The sequence below is a fragment of the Dipodomys spectabilis genome, unplaced genomic scaffold (assembly GCF_019054845.1).
Source record: "Dipodomys spectabilis isolate Male_0828 unplaced genomic scaffold, ASM1905484v1 ptg000653l, whole genome shotgun sequence".
NCBI classification, from domain to species: Eukaryota; Metazoa; Chordata; class Mammalia; order Rodentia; family Heteromyidae; genus Dipodomys; species Dipodomys spectabilis.
Genome location: NW_024871330.1, coordinates 574,407 through 594,114, shown reverse-complemented (window position 1 = coordinate 594,114; position 19,708 = coordinate 574,407).

Sequence of the window (19,708 nt, the reverse complement as noted above, 5' to 3'; positions counted from 1 at the left end):
AGAAAGATGAAATCTGAGGATTGTGGTTTGAAAGCAGGCCAAGAAAAAAAAAGTCCATTAGATTCTGATTTGAAAGTAACCAGAAAAAGCTAGAAATGGAGCTATGGTACAAGCAGTAAAATGCTAGCCTTGAGAAAACTGAAACAAAAAATAAATTCTGGGACAAAGCCAGGCTCTGAGTTCAAGCCCTAGTATTAGCACCAAACGAATTAATAAGGTAATCAATTAATTAAAAATAAATTAAGTGGTCACATTTGGAAAGTCAGGTAAAATGTAACATGGGTGGTGATGGTTCATGTATTATTTTGTAATAAGGCATATTATCATTTGTCCTAATCACTAATATTTTATTTGAACTTTTTTGTACAATAAACCCTGAATTTAGCATGCATGTACATGTGTGTGTACATGTGCGAACATGTGTATACATGTATATGTGTGCGTGTGCTGTTGCAATGTTGCTTGCCAATCTGGACAGAGTGAGGCTGAAAAGAGCTAACTGTCTTGCAATGTTTTATTTATCAGTGTTCTGTCATGTCATTTCAGTGGAACCACCCTTCTGTACATATTATTTGTCTACTAAAAAAGTCATCATAATCAAAGCATTTACAGCATTAAGTTAGATAAAGAGACCGCTTTCAGCTCTTATTGTATGTGAGGTAAGAAGATACAGACATAATTAGGTAGTAAGATATTGCTGTAAGATGATTGTCAGTACAAAATTCATATTTGACCTCTTAAATTGGTTATACTTTTAATATACACTCATGGAGTGATTTGGACCGACATGACCAAACAGGTGTTACTCTCTGGTTATTCCTGTGAAACACAAGTTGGATAAACTCTTTCCGGTTTTCTGTAGAAAATCACTTTCTTTGCAAGACCATATCTATTCGCACTAAGAGTTAATCAAACCCATATTACGTTTGAATATCCCATCTTATTGACAAAATAAGTATTGTCGATATGCTTGTTAGATATTCCTTCCAAAAACGAACAAACAAAAAGGATGTGTCATGTCCAGATTGTGTATGCATTTGAAGGTGTTTTGTACATGCACAGGGATCTTTACCAATGGCTCTTTTGTGGGAGTAACTATGGCAACTTTAACAAATAAGGCTTTTTGAATATCTTTTCCAATATACATAACATCCCAGAGGAAGTCTTGCAATTTCTGAAAGTCCTTTGAATATTTTAGTATTACTTCAGTTCATTGACTATAGAGCTAAAATTTCTGAAATAAATATTGTTAAGATCTGAAAATGTAAGTGGGCATATAGGCTTTTTCATGCATCATTTTATGAAAACCCAGTTTTTATGAAAGTAAATGGAATAGAATAAAAGAATGTAAGTGAATTGGGTAAGCTAATTATTAGTATAACTTTGTTTTCTATTAACAGTCCATTGAATGTACATGATGCAGTTAAATTATTTCCTTTGTGTCTCTGTACTTCAGTTAGTTTTAGAATCTTTATAGTTATGAGTGAATGTTTAGTATAAATAAAGGTCTTTTTAAATGATTAGAATTAACCTTGTGTTATGTGTCCTACTCCCAAGAAAATGAGTTATTTTTAAGTGTTAAGAGTTTATCATTTTCATTATCATTATCATAGGGAATCATTATCATTATCATAGGGAATTAAAAAATGCAGTAGTATTGATGTCTTTTTAAACCAATTGTATTCACAAGTTGGAGAATCTTTAATTCATACTTAGGTCTTGGTGCTTATGATTTTTAACCTCTCATTCCTAACATTAATATGTCAGACTGCATTTTTGTGTATATGAAAGGTAAAATATTTATCTGGGGTGAAAAGTGATTTTTATATCAGTCTTTCTTTAATAACATTATAAAGTAGTACATTTCTCTCAAAATGTTGGGTATCAAAAGCAATCAAAATACTTCTAATGGTAAACAATTTAGGTGAGCTACAATATGGAAACAATTGCTCCAAAAGACCTGCAGTCTGTTTCCATCAGGAATTGGGCAGGTCATTCTTTCAGTAAGACTGTGTTAACCAGAGATGGGGTCCCCAGGCAGTGCAATGTTGAGTGAAGGGATAAAATATGATTTATAGTATTTTGAGCTAGAAATCAAGAATGTTATAGTTTAGCAGTTCCTTTCACCAGGGAGGTATAAATTGATTATGAACTTGGAGTTTTCATATTACAGTTACTTATTTTCTTTTGTTGTTGTTGTTGGTCATGGGGCTTGACCTCTGGGCTTGGGTGTTGTCCCTGGTCTCTACCACTTGGACCACAGTGCCACTTCCAGTTTACTAGTGGTTTATTAGAGATAAGAGTCTCACAGTCTGTCCTGCCCGAGCTGGCTCTGAACCACAATCCGCAGATCTCAGCCTCCTGAGTAGCTAGTATTACAGGGGTGATCCACCGGTGTCCGGCTTAGTTACCTATTTTCTAACAAAGATAAAGTGAAATATTATTAGAGTGTGCACAATAATTTTGGGAAATTTTCCTAGAATTAGTAGACTGAGTGCTGGTATTTAGTTATAAAATAGAATGAGGTTATTTGATATGGTGGGAATGGACCGCAGCCTAACACTTACCGTGTGTACAATGTTGTACTAGTAATTCCAACTCAGAAGACTTACATATCCTCATCTTAGAATTAAAAATAGAAGTAGTTCTACTTTATGGGATTATTGTGAGGATTAAATTAGATACCAAAGGTAAAGTACTTGGAAAAACAATCATAGTTTGATATTTTCTACTTGTTATTTTATCATGTGATATATTCAAATATTTGTACTGTGATTTTTATATTGTGTCTATTTAGGATAGGCAAAGTGATGTATTGATATTCATTGCGTTGTTCACTTTTCTGTTATTATGAGGATAATACCTGCAAAGAAAATTTCTGAGAAGAAAATTATCATATTGACTCATGGGTTAAGATCAGATGTCTCCATTGTTTTTCATTATATTTTTAGTAAATAGTTGTACGAAGGGTTTTCCATTCAATGAATCAGTTTTTAAGTATGATGGATCTTTACATAAATTTCTCACATCCTTCCAAACCTCACCCCACTTTCATTTTTTCCTAGTTTCATACTATCTGCATTGAATATTATGGCTTCACTCTCTACTTCCCTAAGTCTCTTTAATCCTTCCTTTTGACTTCCCCTCACATTTTCCAAGTGATAGTTTCCTGGTATTCATTTTGTTGGATTAAAAGTTCAATTTTATAAGAAATTACACCTTTTAAATACTCCTCTGCAAATAGCATGCTTTGATTAATACTGTTGTTTAACTTGCATAAAATTCTGGCTTCCAAATACGCGTCCTTTGTGTGTCTGGCTCTGACGTCGTTTACTTAACATAATTTTAGATCTATCCATTTGTTTGCAAATGCTGTAACGGTCTTTATAATGGATGGGTGCAATCCAATTGTGTATATGTGCAACACTTTCTCCAACCATCCCTCCGCTAAAGGGCATCTGGGCTGATTCCATAAGTTCTCTATGGTGAATAGTGCAGTAGAGAACATAATTGTGAGATTGATTTTACTGTAACCTTTGGGAAGAATTCACCACTGTTTTTCTGGGAGCAACCCTCTAGCCAATTTTCCAGAATAAGCACATCCTTCATCTCCATCACAAGGTTTTTCAAGTTCTCAAAAACACTCTACCCCCTACAGGTCTGAATCAGCTAAAACCACACTGTGCCCATATTCTTGTTGTTGTTGTTGTTGTTTTCTGTCCAGACGAGGGGCCTGAACTCCCGGCCTGGGCGCTGGCCCTCAGCTTTTCTGCTCAAGGCTTGCAGTCTACCATTGGAGCCACAGCGCCACTTCCAGCTTTCTTCTTTTTGCTTATGTGGTGCTGAGGAATCAAACCCAGGGCCTCATGCATGCAAGGCAAGAGCTCTACCACTGAGCCACTTTCCTAGCCCCGATGTGCCCATATTCTTTTAATACATTTTTCATAATTTTACACATAATTTAGTGAGAATCTTATATGTACTTTCCTAATGTGGTAATGAGGGATATGACAATAGAGTAAAAGTAAGAGATATGGAATTTAATTAGCTCCTATCATATTTAAAATAATTTTCAGCTCTCATAGCATCACTTACTATTATTTTAATCTTTTATTTGATTACTTCACCTATCCCCTAAATTATAGCATGATTTAACTACAAAGGCAAAAATGTGTGGTTTGACTTTGACACTCATGTGTGAGGATGCAAAATATGGGCAAATAAAGGGATTGGAATTAATAGCCATTATCCATTTTGTTAAATGGTTTTCTCAAACTGATTCTCACAATTCATATTTCATTCAACAAGAAACGTGACTATTCCCTATGCTTTGCTCCTCATTAAACTTGTTTCCATGTTATTTTGTAATGAAGGATGATTTCATAAATCTACTGTAGATACAAAAACACATTAAAATATTTCTATATGTATGCATTGATATAAATATACACACATATATTATAAAAGTTATAATGATACATTTTAACTTCTGTAACTACAATTTACTAAATTATTAAAAACATGGACGACTCAGGCCTGGAATCCTGGTTACTCAGGAGGCTGAGATCTGACGATCTTGGTTTGAAGCCATCCTGGGCAGGAAAGTCCATGAGCCTCTTATCTCCAAACAACCAACAGAAAATCAGAATTGGAACTGTGGCTCAAAGTAGTAGAGTGATAGCCTTGAGAGAAAAGACTCAGAGATATCACCCAGGCTCTTAGTTCAAGAACTAAAATCTACCCTCAAAATGTATTCAATTTACACCTGTGTAAGTAGAGTATTTCTTTCACCCAAATGCACATCCATGCTCATTGCAAGGTAACTCTGTTGTACCTGGAGTACCACATAATATTACCACATAAGTAGAAAGCATTGCAACATGGGTAAACTCTATCTCTCTCATGGATTTTTCTCCACTCAATATTCAAATCTTGCAATTATTCCAATTATTTAAAGTCATAGCTTTTGTTCTTTAATACCCATAATATTAGAATTTCAATTGAGTGTCTTGTGTCTTCTAAATGGATGTTCTTACCACTTTGGCATGCCCCCAGCCCTAAATTATCCTGATTAACTTTCAGATTGAATATCGCTTCCTACTTGTGTATGATCGTGGGCTCAGTCTACTTCGTGTTATTCTTCCTGGAATTTAGAATAACAGGTTCCTGGCATTGTGTACAGATCTTTCGGTCCAGTCTGAGCTTTAACCACTATCCTCAACACAGTAGGCTCCCATGTAGTCAGGATTTTCATAAGCTTATCATAGCTATTTTTTTTGAGTCCGGTCGTGGGGCCTGAACTCTGGGCCTGGGCGCTGTCCCTCAGCTCTTCAGCTCAAGGTTACCACTCTACCACTTGAGCCATAGCGCCACTTCCGGCTTTTTTCTTTTTGCTTATGTAGTGCTGAGGAATCGAACCCAGGACCTCATGCATGCAAGGCAAGCGCTCTACCACTGAGCCATCTTCCCAGCCCCTATCATAGCTATTTTTTAAAAACCTTTGAATTTCCTGCAGATTCTTGAGTACTGAGTTAATTTGGGTTTGCTTGGGTTGTTTTGTTTCTTTTGAATGTATGTGTTGAGTTGTTCCTCATTTTTCCTTTTGTTTCTTTCACTCAAGTTCTTACCAATAGTGCTGAGAAACCAAATCTTCTTTCTCAAGATAGTCAAGGTAAAAAATATTTATTCCAAAACAATTCCAGTAACATTTAAACACCTTCAGGAATTTCGAGAAGATGGCAGAGGAGAACCTGGTGGCTAAACAAGTTCTCGCAGAGAAAGCAGTTCTAATGTTCCAGTGAACAGTCCTAGGCACACCAAGTGTGCATCACAGTACAGAGAGTTTGGCCAAAGAGGGAAAATCCAGGTAAGGAGACAGATGTGAGCATTTTCCAGCAGCCATGGCTGCAGCGGCTGTGGCGGCTGTGGTGGCGTCCATAGCCACCATACCTACAACCCAGAGATTTTGGGACAAATGTGCCAGATGCAGCAGGTGAGCAGATTTTACTCAACACCAACAAGAACTGACAAATAGCAGTTATCTTCATCCTGCAGATAGCAGAACATAGGCTACCCAGGAACCAACACTCCCTCGTAAGTACAAAACTGACATTCTCACTGCTTCTCAAAGGAAGCAGAGGAGGGAAGGCCACTCCTCCCCCCAACAGCGGAGATATCCATCTTTGATACAGACAAAGGCCTGGCTAAGCAGCTAGCTCCAACTCAGTCCTTTGATGAAAACAAAAGAGTCATTTAGCGAGTCACAAGTACCTACCCTGACCTGCCATTCTGAACTCCACAACCAGGCAGAGAAAGCTACACCCATGAAGGAGTGGCTTTCTTCACTGGGTAAAAAGAGCCAGAGGCTGCTCCTCTCTACAGCAGCCCTGACAATCAATTGAAACTCAGTAAACATAAACCCTGAGAATGGCTCCAGGCTGGGCTCTGTGAATGTCTCAGAAGCTAGCCCCTCAGGGAAAAGCTACTGTTTTCTGAAAGGCCTCAACTTTTCCCAGAACCCAGCCTTTTCACAGCAACTCCAAACTAGAGGAAACAGCCATCTCCCTCTTTTGTGATACTCAAAGCAGATCTCCCTCCCACTGAACTAGCCTCAGAGGAAGATCACAAACTTCTGGGTAAACCAACAGAATTTTTTCTGCCTGCCCAAACAAACTGACTTAAAAAAACCAATCAAGCCACAGAAAACGAAACACCATAAGCAAAGCAGAGACTCCACCAAGAGTCTGGTTACTGACACAAGGGAGATACAGGATCTTCCCATCAACACCCCAAAAACAAAATCAAAGAAGTCTTTTTTTATATCTTTTAAAATATTTACTTTTTAATTATAAAAAATTGTTTTTATTAATCTTTTTTTCTTCCTCATATAACTCCTATTTTAGGTGTATATGTGCTTTTTAAAAAAAATCTCTACTGACCTTTAGGTATTTTTTGTTCTTTCTTTCTCATTGATTTTACTTTTTCATCTTTTGTTCTTTTTGCATGAATTATTTGTTGTTCTGCTTATCCTCATATATACCTGTCATTGATTATAAGACCTTATCCCCCATTGTGTACATACTTAATTCATAAATGTATTCCTCAATTCAAAACTTCTTAGGATTAAATTCCTTAATAGCAGTATTATCTATTTATACCTATACAATATTTGAAGTATTTTTTAATTTATTTTTTTATTGTGAAAATACTGTACATATGGGTTAAAATTACATGGGCAAGATAATGAGAACATTTCTTATCAAGCATTGTAGCCTCCTCCTTTGTTTCCCCTTCCCATTCCTTCCCAGCCTCCCACTGCCCCCCATTTAAACCCCCCCCTACCAAAGTTGTAAAGTTCGTTTTCGACATGACAACTTGTACTTCTCATTGTTGCAACGGGTATCTTATTTAAACGACTTGTTTTTCCTCTTCCCCTCCACAAATAATTATTTTTTTATTTTTTCAGGTCTCCTTTCTATCCCTCCCCTCCTCTCATCCTATCCCCATTCATCTCTCAATGTCACTTCTTTAAATTTTCATTACTTTTAAGAGTTTCCCTTTTTAAATTTAAATATTTGTCTTTCCATTTTTTTCTTGTCTCTTCTTTTAATTTTTTTCTCTCTCTCCTTTCATTCTTTCCAATCCATTTCCCTCTTGAGAGTAGGACTTGGTTAATTTCACTCTCCTTTTACCTATCCACATCCCTCTATCCCTATTTTTCCACACCTTTCTCCCTAAACATAATAATTTCTGGTTTGTCAAATTCTTCTTTGCTATTCTTACCCCATTAATACATAGTTGTTTAATGTTGAATAGACTGTATCTCTTGAAATAGATTGTATCTGCAGATTTTGACTATGCAATTACAGGACTTTGGTTGATGCTTGCCTTAAAATGGTGTTCTAGCACAAAACTAGCATTACTTTCATCCCAAATGGGCAGAACAAACCAGAAAAACACAAGGAAAAATGGCAAGTCCGGGTATCTCAATTCCCACTCAAGATAATCAGGTGATAGAACAGATAATGAATAATCCAGAGGAGAGTTCCCAAAAAGCTCTACAAACATTACTGGTAAACATGGTGAATGAAATGATTGAAACCCTGCAAAGGACTCAGTGTGAGCGTGATAGGGAGAGAGAGGAGGCAAACCAAAGATCAAAACAGGAAGCTCATGGGCTTGAGGAAGATACTAAAAGGTTGATACTGGAATTGTCTGAGCAGGTTGAGAATACTCAAAGAGAAATAAAGGAATTGCATGAGCAGGCTGAGATCAGACAAAGAGAACTACAGGAATTGCATGAACGTGAGAAATCTAATCAAAGAGTAATACAAGAATTGCAAGAGCGGGATGAGCATAGACAAAGATCAATAAAGGCATTCATGGAATCCATAAACAGGCACCTGAAAGGAGTCAGGGAGACCACAAAGAGAATGCTGAATGGAGCCCAACAGAAGCAATGGGAGTCCAAGGAAACCATCACCATTCAACTAAGTGATTTGAGAATAAACACAACACAAGTTAAGGAAGGAAAGAATTTCATACAAGATCTAAAACAAAGCTCCAACAAAGATTTTGAAGCCATAAAAACCGACCAATCAGAAGCAAAAGAAATGAAAAAAATGTAGTAGAAAGTCTTGACAGTAGGTTAGACCATGCAGAAGATTGAATCTCCGGCATTGAAGATAGCCTAGGTATTATAGAGAAAGAACATACAACTATCCAAGACAAATTCAAGAAATATGATAAATCTATTCAACACTTGGAAGACACCATCAGAAGGTCTTATCTGAGGGAAATGGGTGTAGAGGAGCACATAGAGACAGAAGTTAATGGTCTAGAAAATTTGTTTAACAGGATCCCAGCAGAAAACTTCCCAACACGCAAAAAGATAGGCATATTCAGATACAAGAAGCTTTTAGAACTCCAAATAGACCAGACAAGGACAGGACATCCCATCATCACATTATAATCCACACGGGATCAATTCAGATCAAGGAAAAGATCCTTAAAGCTGCCAAGGAGAAAAGATCAGTCACCTATAAAGGAAAACCAATTAGAATCACCTCAGATTTCTCAACAGAGACAATTAAAGCAAGAAGAGCCTGGAATGATGTATGCCATGCCCTAAAGACAAACAACTATCAACCAAGAATAGTGTACCCAGCTAAACTCTCCTTCATAACTGAAGGTAAAATAAAAATCTTCCATAGCAAAGAAAAACAAACAATATATGTCCATCAAATCAACTCTACAAAGGATTCTTAATGTCCTACACATAGAAAACCACAAGACCACAATAAAGGCCAAGAAACCACACGCAAACAGAATCCAAGAACCATAGGAAGAATCCAGTAGGAGTAGCTACCAAGAAGGAGGATAAAATGGCAGGAACATCCAAATACCTCTCAGTCTTATCTCTCAATATTAACGGATGTAACTCCCCAATAAAGCGAACGCTTTCTATGAAGCCATCATTACCCTCATACCAAAACCCTCATCAAAGAAAGAGCACTATAGACCCATTTCTTTCATGAACATAGATGCAAAGCCTCTCAACAAAATTTTGGCTAATCGATTTCAACAATTCATCCAAAAAATCATACACCACGAGCAAACAGGATTCATTTCAGCGATACAAAGCTGCTTCAATATACGCAAATCAATTAACATAATTCATCACATCAAAAAGAGCAAGGATAAGAACCACAGGGTTATCTCAATAGATGCAGAAAAAGCTTTTGACAAGATCCAACACCCCTTTATGGTGAAGGTCCTGGAAAAATTAGGAAACCATGGAACATTCCTCAATACAATAAAGGCTGTGTATGACAAGACTACAGAAAGCATTGTACTCAATGGTGAAAAACAAAGCTATTTCCTCTAAACTCAGGAATGAGACAAGGATGCCCACTCTCTCTTCTGCTCTTCAATCTAGTTTTAGAATGCCTATCTACACCAATAAGACAAGATGCGAACATAAAGGGGATCCCAATAGGGTAAGAAGAAGTAAAACTCCCCCTCTTTGCAGATGACATGATCTTGTATTTAAAGAATCCACTCCCAAGTTACTCAAGGTGATACAAATCTTTGGCAAAGTAGCAGTGTATGAAATTAATCCTCAAAAATTAATGGCTTTTCTGTATGCCAACAACGAGAAAATTGTGGCTGAAATTAGGAAAGCAACTCTATTCCTAATAGCCCCACAAAAAAATGAAATACCTAGGAATTAACTTAACCAAATGAGTGAAGGACCTCTATGATGAAAACTTTAAATACCTAAAAAAGGAAATCAAAACAGACTTAGAAAGTGGCAAAAAAAACCCTATGTTCTTAGATTGGAAAGATCAACACCATAAAAATGGCAATACTTCCCAATGCTATCTATAAATTGAATGTGATACCTATCAATATTCCAACCTCATTCTTCAAGGAAATAGAAAAGGCAATCCAAAAATATATATGGAACAATAAAAGACCACGTATAGCAAAAACGATCCTTAACAGAAAGAACAGTGCTGGATGAAAATCAATAACAAATTTCAAACTCTTCTAGAAAGCCATAGTAATCAAAACAGCTTGGTACTTGTGCCAGTGCACAAGAACAGACCTCAGGAACAATGGAATAGAATTGAAAACCCAGAAATGAACCTAAAGAACTACAGACATCTTATCTTGATAAGGCAGCTAAAAAAAATAGAATGGAAGGAAGACAGTCTCTTCAGTAAATGGTGCTGGAAAAATTGGTTAACTACTTGTAGAAAACTAAAGCTAGATCCTTATATATCACCCTGCACCAGAATCAACTCTAAATGGATCAAAGTCCTCGGAGTCAAAACAGACACTCTGAAAACTTTACAGGATGGAATAGGAGAAACCCTAGCTCTCCTTGGCAAAGGACGAAATTTTCTTAATAGAGACCCGGAAACAACAAATCATAGAAAGGTTGGACAAATGGGATTGCATGAAGTTGCAGAGCTTATGCATGGCAAAGACAAAGCTAGCAAGATCAATAGAAAGCCTACGGATTGGGAGAAGATCTTCACTATCCATACAACGGACAAGGGTCTCATATCTAAAATATACTTGGAACTCCAAAAAATTAAATCCCCCAACAACAAATCCTAAAAGAAACAACTGCCCAATAAATAAGTGGGCTAAAGAGAAACTTCTCTGAAGAAGAAAGAAGGATGGCCAATAGACACATGAAGAAATGCTCAACCTCCCTAGCCATAGAAAATGCAAATCAAAACAGCATTGAGATACCACCTCACCTCAGTTAGAATGGCTAAAATCAAGAACTGTAATAACAACAGATTCAGGAGGAGATGTGGATAGGGGAACCCTACTGCATTGTTGGTGGTAGTGTAAACTTGGTCAACAACTTTGGCAAGTGGTATGGAGGTTCCTCAAAAGACTCTACATAGAGCTCCCCTATGACCGAGCAATCCTACTTTTGGGCATTTACCCAAATGATCACAAAGAAGACCACGCTAAAGCTCCCAGCACAGCTATGTTTATGGCAACATTATTTACCATAGCTAAGCTTAGAACCAACCCAAATGCCCCTCAGTAGATGAATGGATCAAGTAATTGTGGTATATATACACAATGGAACTCTTTGCCTCCATCAGAAAGAATGATATTTCCCCATTGTCAGGAAAATGAAAGTCTAGGAAAAAATTATATTAAGTGAAGTAAGCCAGGCCCAAATGCACATAGGCGCCATAGTTTCCCTTATTGGTAGTAAATAGTATATGTCTGAGACAAGCAGAAAAGGTAAGATTCATTGATGTTATGTGAAATGTACCCCAACATAATTATTCAAATATTTTTTTCTTTCATGCGATTGTTTGTGATATATTTATAAGATGAATTTTTGTTGCTTTGTATGTCCCTCCCCCACGATATAACTCCTGTTTTCACTGTATTTTATGTTGGTATAATTTGTGGAGGGGAAGGGGAAAAAAATCGTTTAAGAAGGAATAGAGTTGGACCCATTGTAACAATGAGATTTACAAGATGTTATGTCGAAAAACGAACTTTAAAACTTTTGCAAGGCGGGGAATAACGGGGAGGGGCAGAAGGGGTGAGATGGCAAGGGATAGAAAGGGGAAACAAAGGAGGAGGCAACAATGCTAGATAAGAAATGTACTCATTATCTTGCCCATGTAATTGTAACTCCTCTGTATGGTATTTTCAGAATAATAAAAAAAACCCTTCATACCTATTAATGGTATATGAATTCTATGTGCTTAGAAGGGTCTTTTTATATTCACAGCCGTCTTTGGCATACACAGACAGATCATGGGTTATATGAAGATAATAAATTTCCAGATGCTTGCCAGGAGGAGTAAAACCTATAGTTACTTTTTTTCCCAGAGGCTTCCCTGTTCATGAAAGAAATATGCCACTTGATGCAGGAATTCACAAAACTACATTACTAGGAAGAACTTAAACAATCATCCAACATTACAGAGTTGAGGGAGATGAATTGATCTCCTGAATAATTTACTTTTGGGTCAAATAAAAGCAGGCTGCCATGAAGAGAGTAGACTTTAGAGAAACATGATGAGTTGTATGTAAATAGTTGCTTTGCTAATTTTCTTAATTTGTGAACTAATACAGGGAAATAAAGTACAGCAAGGTAAAAAAAAATAAAGAACTCTACATTGAAATACTCATTTGTGTGTGTACACACACGTGCATGTTCATGTGCTCATGCATGCATTCATCATTCCTGCTCTAAGCATCTGTGCCCCAGGATAGTGGTCTACCACTTGAGCCACTGCTGCACTTCTGGTTTTTTGGAGATAATCACATGTTTTTTCATGATTGGACTGGCTTTGAACAGTGGTCTACAGATATCGGCCTCCCGAGTAGCTAGCTAAGCTAATTCACCCTCTGAGTAGCTAGTTAAAATTCTGTTTGTCCTCTATGCTTCACTGCTTTTTTATCCTTTTCCTGAGGTAATCACAAGCCTGTCATCTATGTGTCTAATTGCTTTAAAAATACTGTTACTGCTTGGCACCAGGGGCTCCAATCTATACTCTTAACTACTTAGGAGGCTTGAGAACAAAAAGCAGGACAAATTTTAGGGGAGTTCCTTCCCAATCTATACCTGGGTGCATTGGATCATTTCCACCATCCTGCACCATCTAGAGACTAAAATTGGAAGGACTGCAGGATCCAGGAAACTAGACAAGTTGGTGTGCAACTCGGATGCCATTGATGCATCAGGTGCATGTCCTTGTGGAAAGGGAACCCCTATCCTAAAATTAACCACTGATATAATGCAAGCCTAGCATTATTGTTCTTGTTAGGCTGGAATTATATCAGTGGTTAATTTTAGGATAGGGGTTCCCTTTCCACAAGAACAAGTTGAAATCCTCACAATTTTCCAAAACCAAAATAAGTACATACATTAACATCCCAAAACTTAGTACAATCTGTTCTTTGCTCCAATATCATCTTTATCTAATTATCATATGATGTGACAGAATAGCTTCTTCATTAAACTTATGATATATTTTAAAAGACCTAAAAAATTCTTTCTCACTTATTAAGTGCAAACGAATGGCATATTGCCTCATTCTTACATATTTGACTGCCACTAAAAATCCATTCAATGATTATTATAGTAATATATTCTGATTTATTACTTTATTTGTAAAAGATTTTAAACATTTTGCTTTTGTGCTGACGTTGAAGTATTTAAATAGTATCATCAAAATATATTCCTTGGTTACTTGGGGCAGTTTTTTATAAAGTTTTTAACTAATGGCTTCTAAGAATTCTTAATTGCTATATTATCTGTTTTATTTTTAATTTCAATATAATTTTATTTAAAGGTAATGTACAGAGGGGTTACTGGTACATAATTAAGGTAATGAGTACATTTCTTTTGGAAGGAATATTGTTATCTCCTCCATCGATTTTTTTTGGACACTCAATTACTGATGCTTTTGCTGTTGGTATTGTTCAAATGTACTTTTGCTTTCTTTGTTCATACTTTTTTATTATAAAATTGATATAAAAAGGGCTTACAGTTACTTAAGTCAACTAAAAGGTACACTTCATTTTATTTTCTATATTTCAAATTTTGGTCTTAATTAATTATTTTCTTGTTTTTTAAGATAATTCTTTTTTCAGAGTTGTAGGATTAGTTCATTTAATTTTGCATGATTTTTACACATGTGAATTATTCACATATATGTTACTTTTAAAACATTTAACATGTGAATATTTAATATTATTTTCTTAATTATTATATGGTTGGTGAATTTACATAAATTGGTTTTATTATAGTTCTAAACATATTTTTCCAGGTAACAAATAATTACTGTGTTTTCAAGACTCACATACTATATTAAGAAAGGCTTCATTTCCTGGTCACTTTTTTGTAAATATTTGTACTTGAATTAAAAAAAAAAAGTTTGAGCTGGGCATGGTGATTTGGGTCTTCCATTTTCTACCTATGGTAGGAACTGTGAATAGGGTTTCTAATTCGGGAGAGCCTGAGAAACTATGAGACTTTATCATAAAAATATCCAGAGTGAAATGATTTGAGATATAGCCACCCATAGCGAGATATAGAGCACCTGCTTATCATATTCTAAATCTTGAGACTTAAACACCAGTAACATTAATCTTTTGTCAAAATTAAAGGATACATGTTTCAAAATGTTTATTATTTAAAACTTATTTACAAAGGTTCTCATATCTTCTATTTCTTAATTTTCCATTTACTTAATCTACAAGAATCCAAGTATATTGTGATTATTTGATTTCTACTAAATGTTTAAATAGTATGAGCAATATTATGATTTCATATGTTAATCAATTTTTAATATTTGTGATATTTCCTCTATTTAATATTATAATATCAATATTCCAAATGTGTGTATGTGGTATGTGTGTGTATGTGTGTGTGTGTGTGTGTGTGTGTGTGTTTATATGGTTTTTGTGTGTGTGTGCTTTGTGTGTACCTTTGTAATGCTTGGGAGATCACACCATTATTTCACATATGTTAGGTCAAGATTTTACCACTGAACTATACTGTGTAGTTATAATGTAAATAATGTTTTAAATTATGACTTTAAAATTTTCATTCCTAGTATGTTTTTTCAAAATTGTATATGATTAAATGTGATACATTTTCTATCCACGTTAGCAATTTGTATTGTTATTTCCACTGCTTTTTCACTTCCAAATTCTTGTGTTTGTTATTGATAAAGGTTTTACTTTGCTTCTTTTCTCTCTTCATTTTTTTGCCTTTAGAGTTTAGCTATTGTTTCCTTTATTTCTTTGGAAATTAATTATCATATTGCTATTACAATTTATTTACATTGTAAGAGGTCTATATAATGCTTTAGTTTCTATTTTATTTTTCCTATCTTCTCTTACTCTCAGTCCACACTATTAGGTGGATTAAAAAGAACTTGATTAAGGACCCTTTGATTATTTTCCTCCTTCTCTTCTCTGAAGTCTTTCTGTTTTTGAAACACAATAACAATGACATACAGCTCCTAGATGGTCCATCATTCTATCCCCTTTCACTCTTCTCTGTAGTCGTTATCATTCAACTATATTATTCTATAGTGTTATCTAAATCTTAACTCATTCCTAAATTAATTTTAGTTGTTTGAAGCATTCTCTAAAGACGTTTTTCACTATATAATATCTGGGGTCTTGTGTTTTCACAAGGTGCAAATATGAGTGACTATCAAAAATCTAGATATCTATAGAATGTTGGTCCACCTGCTCAATAAACTTGTATGTAAATTCAAGGAATACAGGTCAATCAGAACAATCTTGTAAAATGGTGTAGCTTGAGCACTCTAACTAGATTTGAATCTTATTACCATGTTTATTAGTGAAAGAACCGACACATAGAAGAATGTAACAGATTTATCAAAAATAAATTCTTAGTTTTATTGTCAATAGATTTGAAAAGGATGCCATGACTTAATGAAATAAAAATAGAATATTAAATGGGTATATTGGCACTACTGCCTCTCTAGTTTTAAAGAATGATCTTAGACTACTACCTCAAACCTTATACAAAAATTTTTAAATGAAAAATGATTATCAAACTAAATGTGAGTTGTAAAATCTTACAAAACATACATGTAAAAATTTATGACCATGGATCAGTAACGGTTTCCAAAAATTTGACATGGAAAGCATTAGTGGCTAAAGAAAAGCAAGAATTAACTAATATCAACTGATGATCTTTCTTAATTCTATGAAAGTAGTGAAAACATATCCAACAGATAGAGGGCACATATTTGTTAATGCTACAATGTTAATGCTACAGTGATCCTGAATCTTAAGTACTATTATATCTTCTAATTCTGTATAAATTTTTCCCGAACAGGGTATTTCTATAAAGAACATATGTAAATTAATAGTCAATAGGAGGAGCATATGAATTAAACTCCTCTTTAGTATCTAAGAAATAAGAAAAAGAAAATTCAGTAGTATGACCATAATATAAAAAGATGACACAAAATATAGTAATGCATTTGTGGAGAAATTGATATACTTCGCATAGTAGAATGATTTGTGTAATACTGCAGTCATTTTATTAAGCAATTTTTCAAGTCTTCAAAAGGTCAAAGAGAATTGTATATGTTCTAGCAATTACACTTCTATGTATGTATTAAAGAGAAGTAAAAAACTTGTATGGATCGGGAATGTAGTTCATTGACTGTGCACTTGGACAGTATGAGTGAGAACCTGAAATAATTCCTCAAAACAAATTTTGAAAAGACACCCTATAGAAGATGTATGCGCGACAAATTCTTGTAACTCAATTTTATATCTATTTTAATATCTGTTCTAAAATTTATAGCATTTCTATTTGAAGAAATCCAAGTTTGTGAAAATTAGGCTTGGAATATCTATGAGTGTACAATTCACTTCCAAAGCACTAAAATGTATACAATGAAAGGAGATAATATATTGTATGTGAATTTCATGTCAGCAAAAAAATAAAACTATAGTTAAAATTTCTTCCTACAAAATGCAAAATACCTAATGTTTTTGGTGTTGGCTAAAAATTCTTTGTAAACTGCAGTTTCTAAAACAAAGATGTGATTTCTGTTTATTTTGAGTTTTTTTGTCTGTTTTTATACTTTATGCAGAGATAACCCAATCAAAAAATGTATGTGATAACTGGAATATCTAGGAATTATACGTCACTTATACGTAATTGATAACCTTTTCTGGAAGAAACTTTTAGCAAATGATAGAAAACACAAATCTATGCATCTGCATTTTTTGATAGCCATAAGTTACTTGCTCAATCCAATTGCTTTTCTCTACTTTGCTAGAAAAAAAGTATTCTCAGGATAAGAGCCAATAACGTGAAAAGAAATAAAACATGCAGTCATCTTGATTTATTTGTGACAAAAACAAATGAAATAAAACAATTCCACTTAAGCGACTCCATTATTAGTATCTATGAAGATGATCCTGAATGCCAACATCCATTGAATTTTTGAAATTTTAATTTCTACGAACATATGAAAATTAGAATAAGAAAACAAATATAGTTTTAGAGAAAACCAGCCTTGGAATAATTTTCCTAATTGTTTTGAAATTACAAAAGAATACCATTAAAATTATCCTTTCCTATGGAAATCATTTAAAAATGTTTATCACTTATTATAATTCAAATACCAAGCAAGAGTAATTTTACAGAATAATTACAAATATTTTATTACTAATGTAAAATAGAATAAAAGACAGTCCCAATATATTATCATTATTCTTAATTTTAATCATTTCCTAAATATCTTAAACAATCTAAATAGTCATGTCTTTAACATAGACGTAAATATTCTATACTTTTTACCTAACATTTTCCATGGGCTTGTATTCATGTTTCTAAGAAATGTTTACAGCAGGTAAAAGATGCTTCTGTGAAATTAATGTGATATATTTTGTTGTTTTTCTAGATGTTGTTTGCAAGGTTATGCATTGTCCCTAAGCCATTTTGTGTTCAAAACCAGCACTCTACAACTTGAGATATAGAGCTAATTCCTGGTTTTAGTGGTTAATTGGAGAATCTAACAAGTACTTTTCTGTCTGGGCTAGTTTCAAAAACAATTCTAAGACCTCATTACCCAGAATAGCTCGAATTATAGGTGTGAGTCACTGGCACTTGGTTTAATGTATTTTTTAATTTTAATTATGTTTCAAGATTTTTGTTTCATTATAATGTATATCGTTCTACACATAAATTTAGATATATGTATATATTTCTGATGACAATCTTTAAAATGTATGTCTTTCTACACATAATATATATATATATATATATATATATATATATATATATACAAATACATTTCTGAAGACAGACTCTTTCTAAAACTTCTTATGCTACTATTTTTTTACCTTTTTATTTCAAAGATATACAGTATGTTTTTCCAAAAGTTTCCTAGCATAAAATATCTAATATTTCAATAGAATATAGCGTTTATTACTTTTAAGGGAATTTTAGATATACACATGATATTGTAGTATATTACTTGAAATAATTCTGTTCAAACTCTTAAATATTTGTGTGTAGTGGTGAGGAGAGAGGAAGTTAATTCATACCTGTTAGGAAATTGCAATACCTCAAAAATCTATTCTATAATATGTTATAAGCACATAGCCAAGCTACCTGTTATAGTTTAGTTTTTTTGTTTCTTTGTTCAAAATTTTAATATGGATGCATGCACAGTGGTAACATTAAAATTATTAATCAAAAGACAAAATGAATAATCGCAAAATCATAGATGCATATCAGAGTTTCAATAGTTACCACTTATGATTCTAATAAAAATTTTGATGAGGATAATGATGATCACAGAGTACCCTGATAATGACAATATTGTGATTGAAAAGGAAAAAACTTTACAAATTTTTGAAGCTATATTTCCCATATTAAATATATAGTAAAAAATAGCGTTGCATTACATACAATAAGAATAACAAGAAGAGAGTTTCAATATCAAGAAATACTATCACATAAATGGGTAGAGACAGTAAATCCCTAATGTTATTCCTGAAGTCTCTCTAATGTATACACGCTTTTCTTGGTGGTATTATTTTCTTATAAATAAAATTATTTATTTCCACATTTTGATGGACTAAGGTATAGTTTTCTGCTTAGTGTGATTAGTTCAAAAACATTCTCCTATAGATACTATTCAATAACCAATGTTTCCAATGATATACTAAGGGTATGTTCTTCAATACATCTGAAAAAACATGACACTATTTATTTTTACATAGTACCACTTACATATCTGTAGTTACCTTAAAATGACATAGACCTTAGAGCCAGGAGGTAAAATTTATTTTTATTTCTGCAGGAAACAATTTGTGACTTTATACCAACAAACTGAATTTGAGTCTTTCCTTATTTGTAAGGTAAGGTGGAAAATGTAAGGACTCTTCACTTTTCTTTTTTCCTGCTCTAGAAGTCAACCCATATATTCATTATTTCTGGTAGATTACATCCATTTATAGATGAGAAATGTAAGGCCAACAGTCAATGTAGTGAGTAAATAATGATACTAGAATTTGTGTCTGAGTTCTTCACTCTGTGTGCTTACAGAGAGAGTAATTTGGTGATGGAGGGGACCAATATGAAAAGACTATGGGGAAAAAGCATACTTTGGATATGGTTGTTTTAGGCATAGGTGACAGT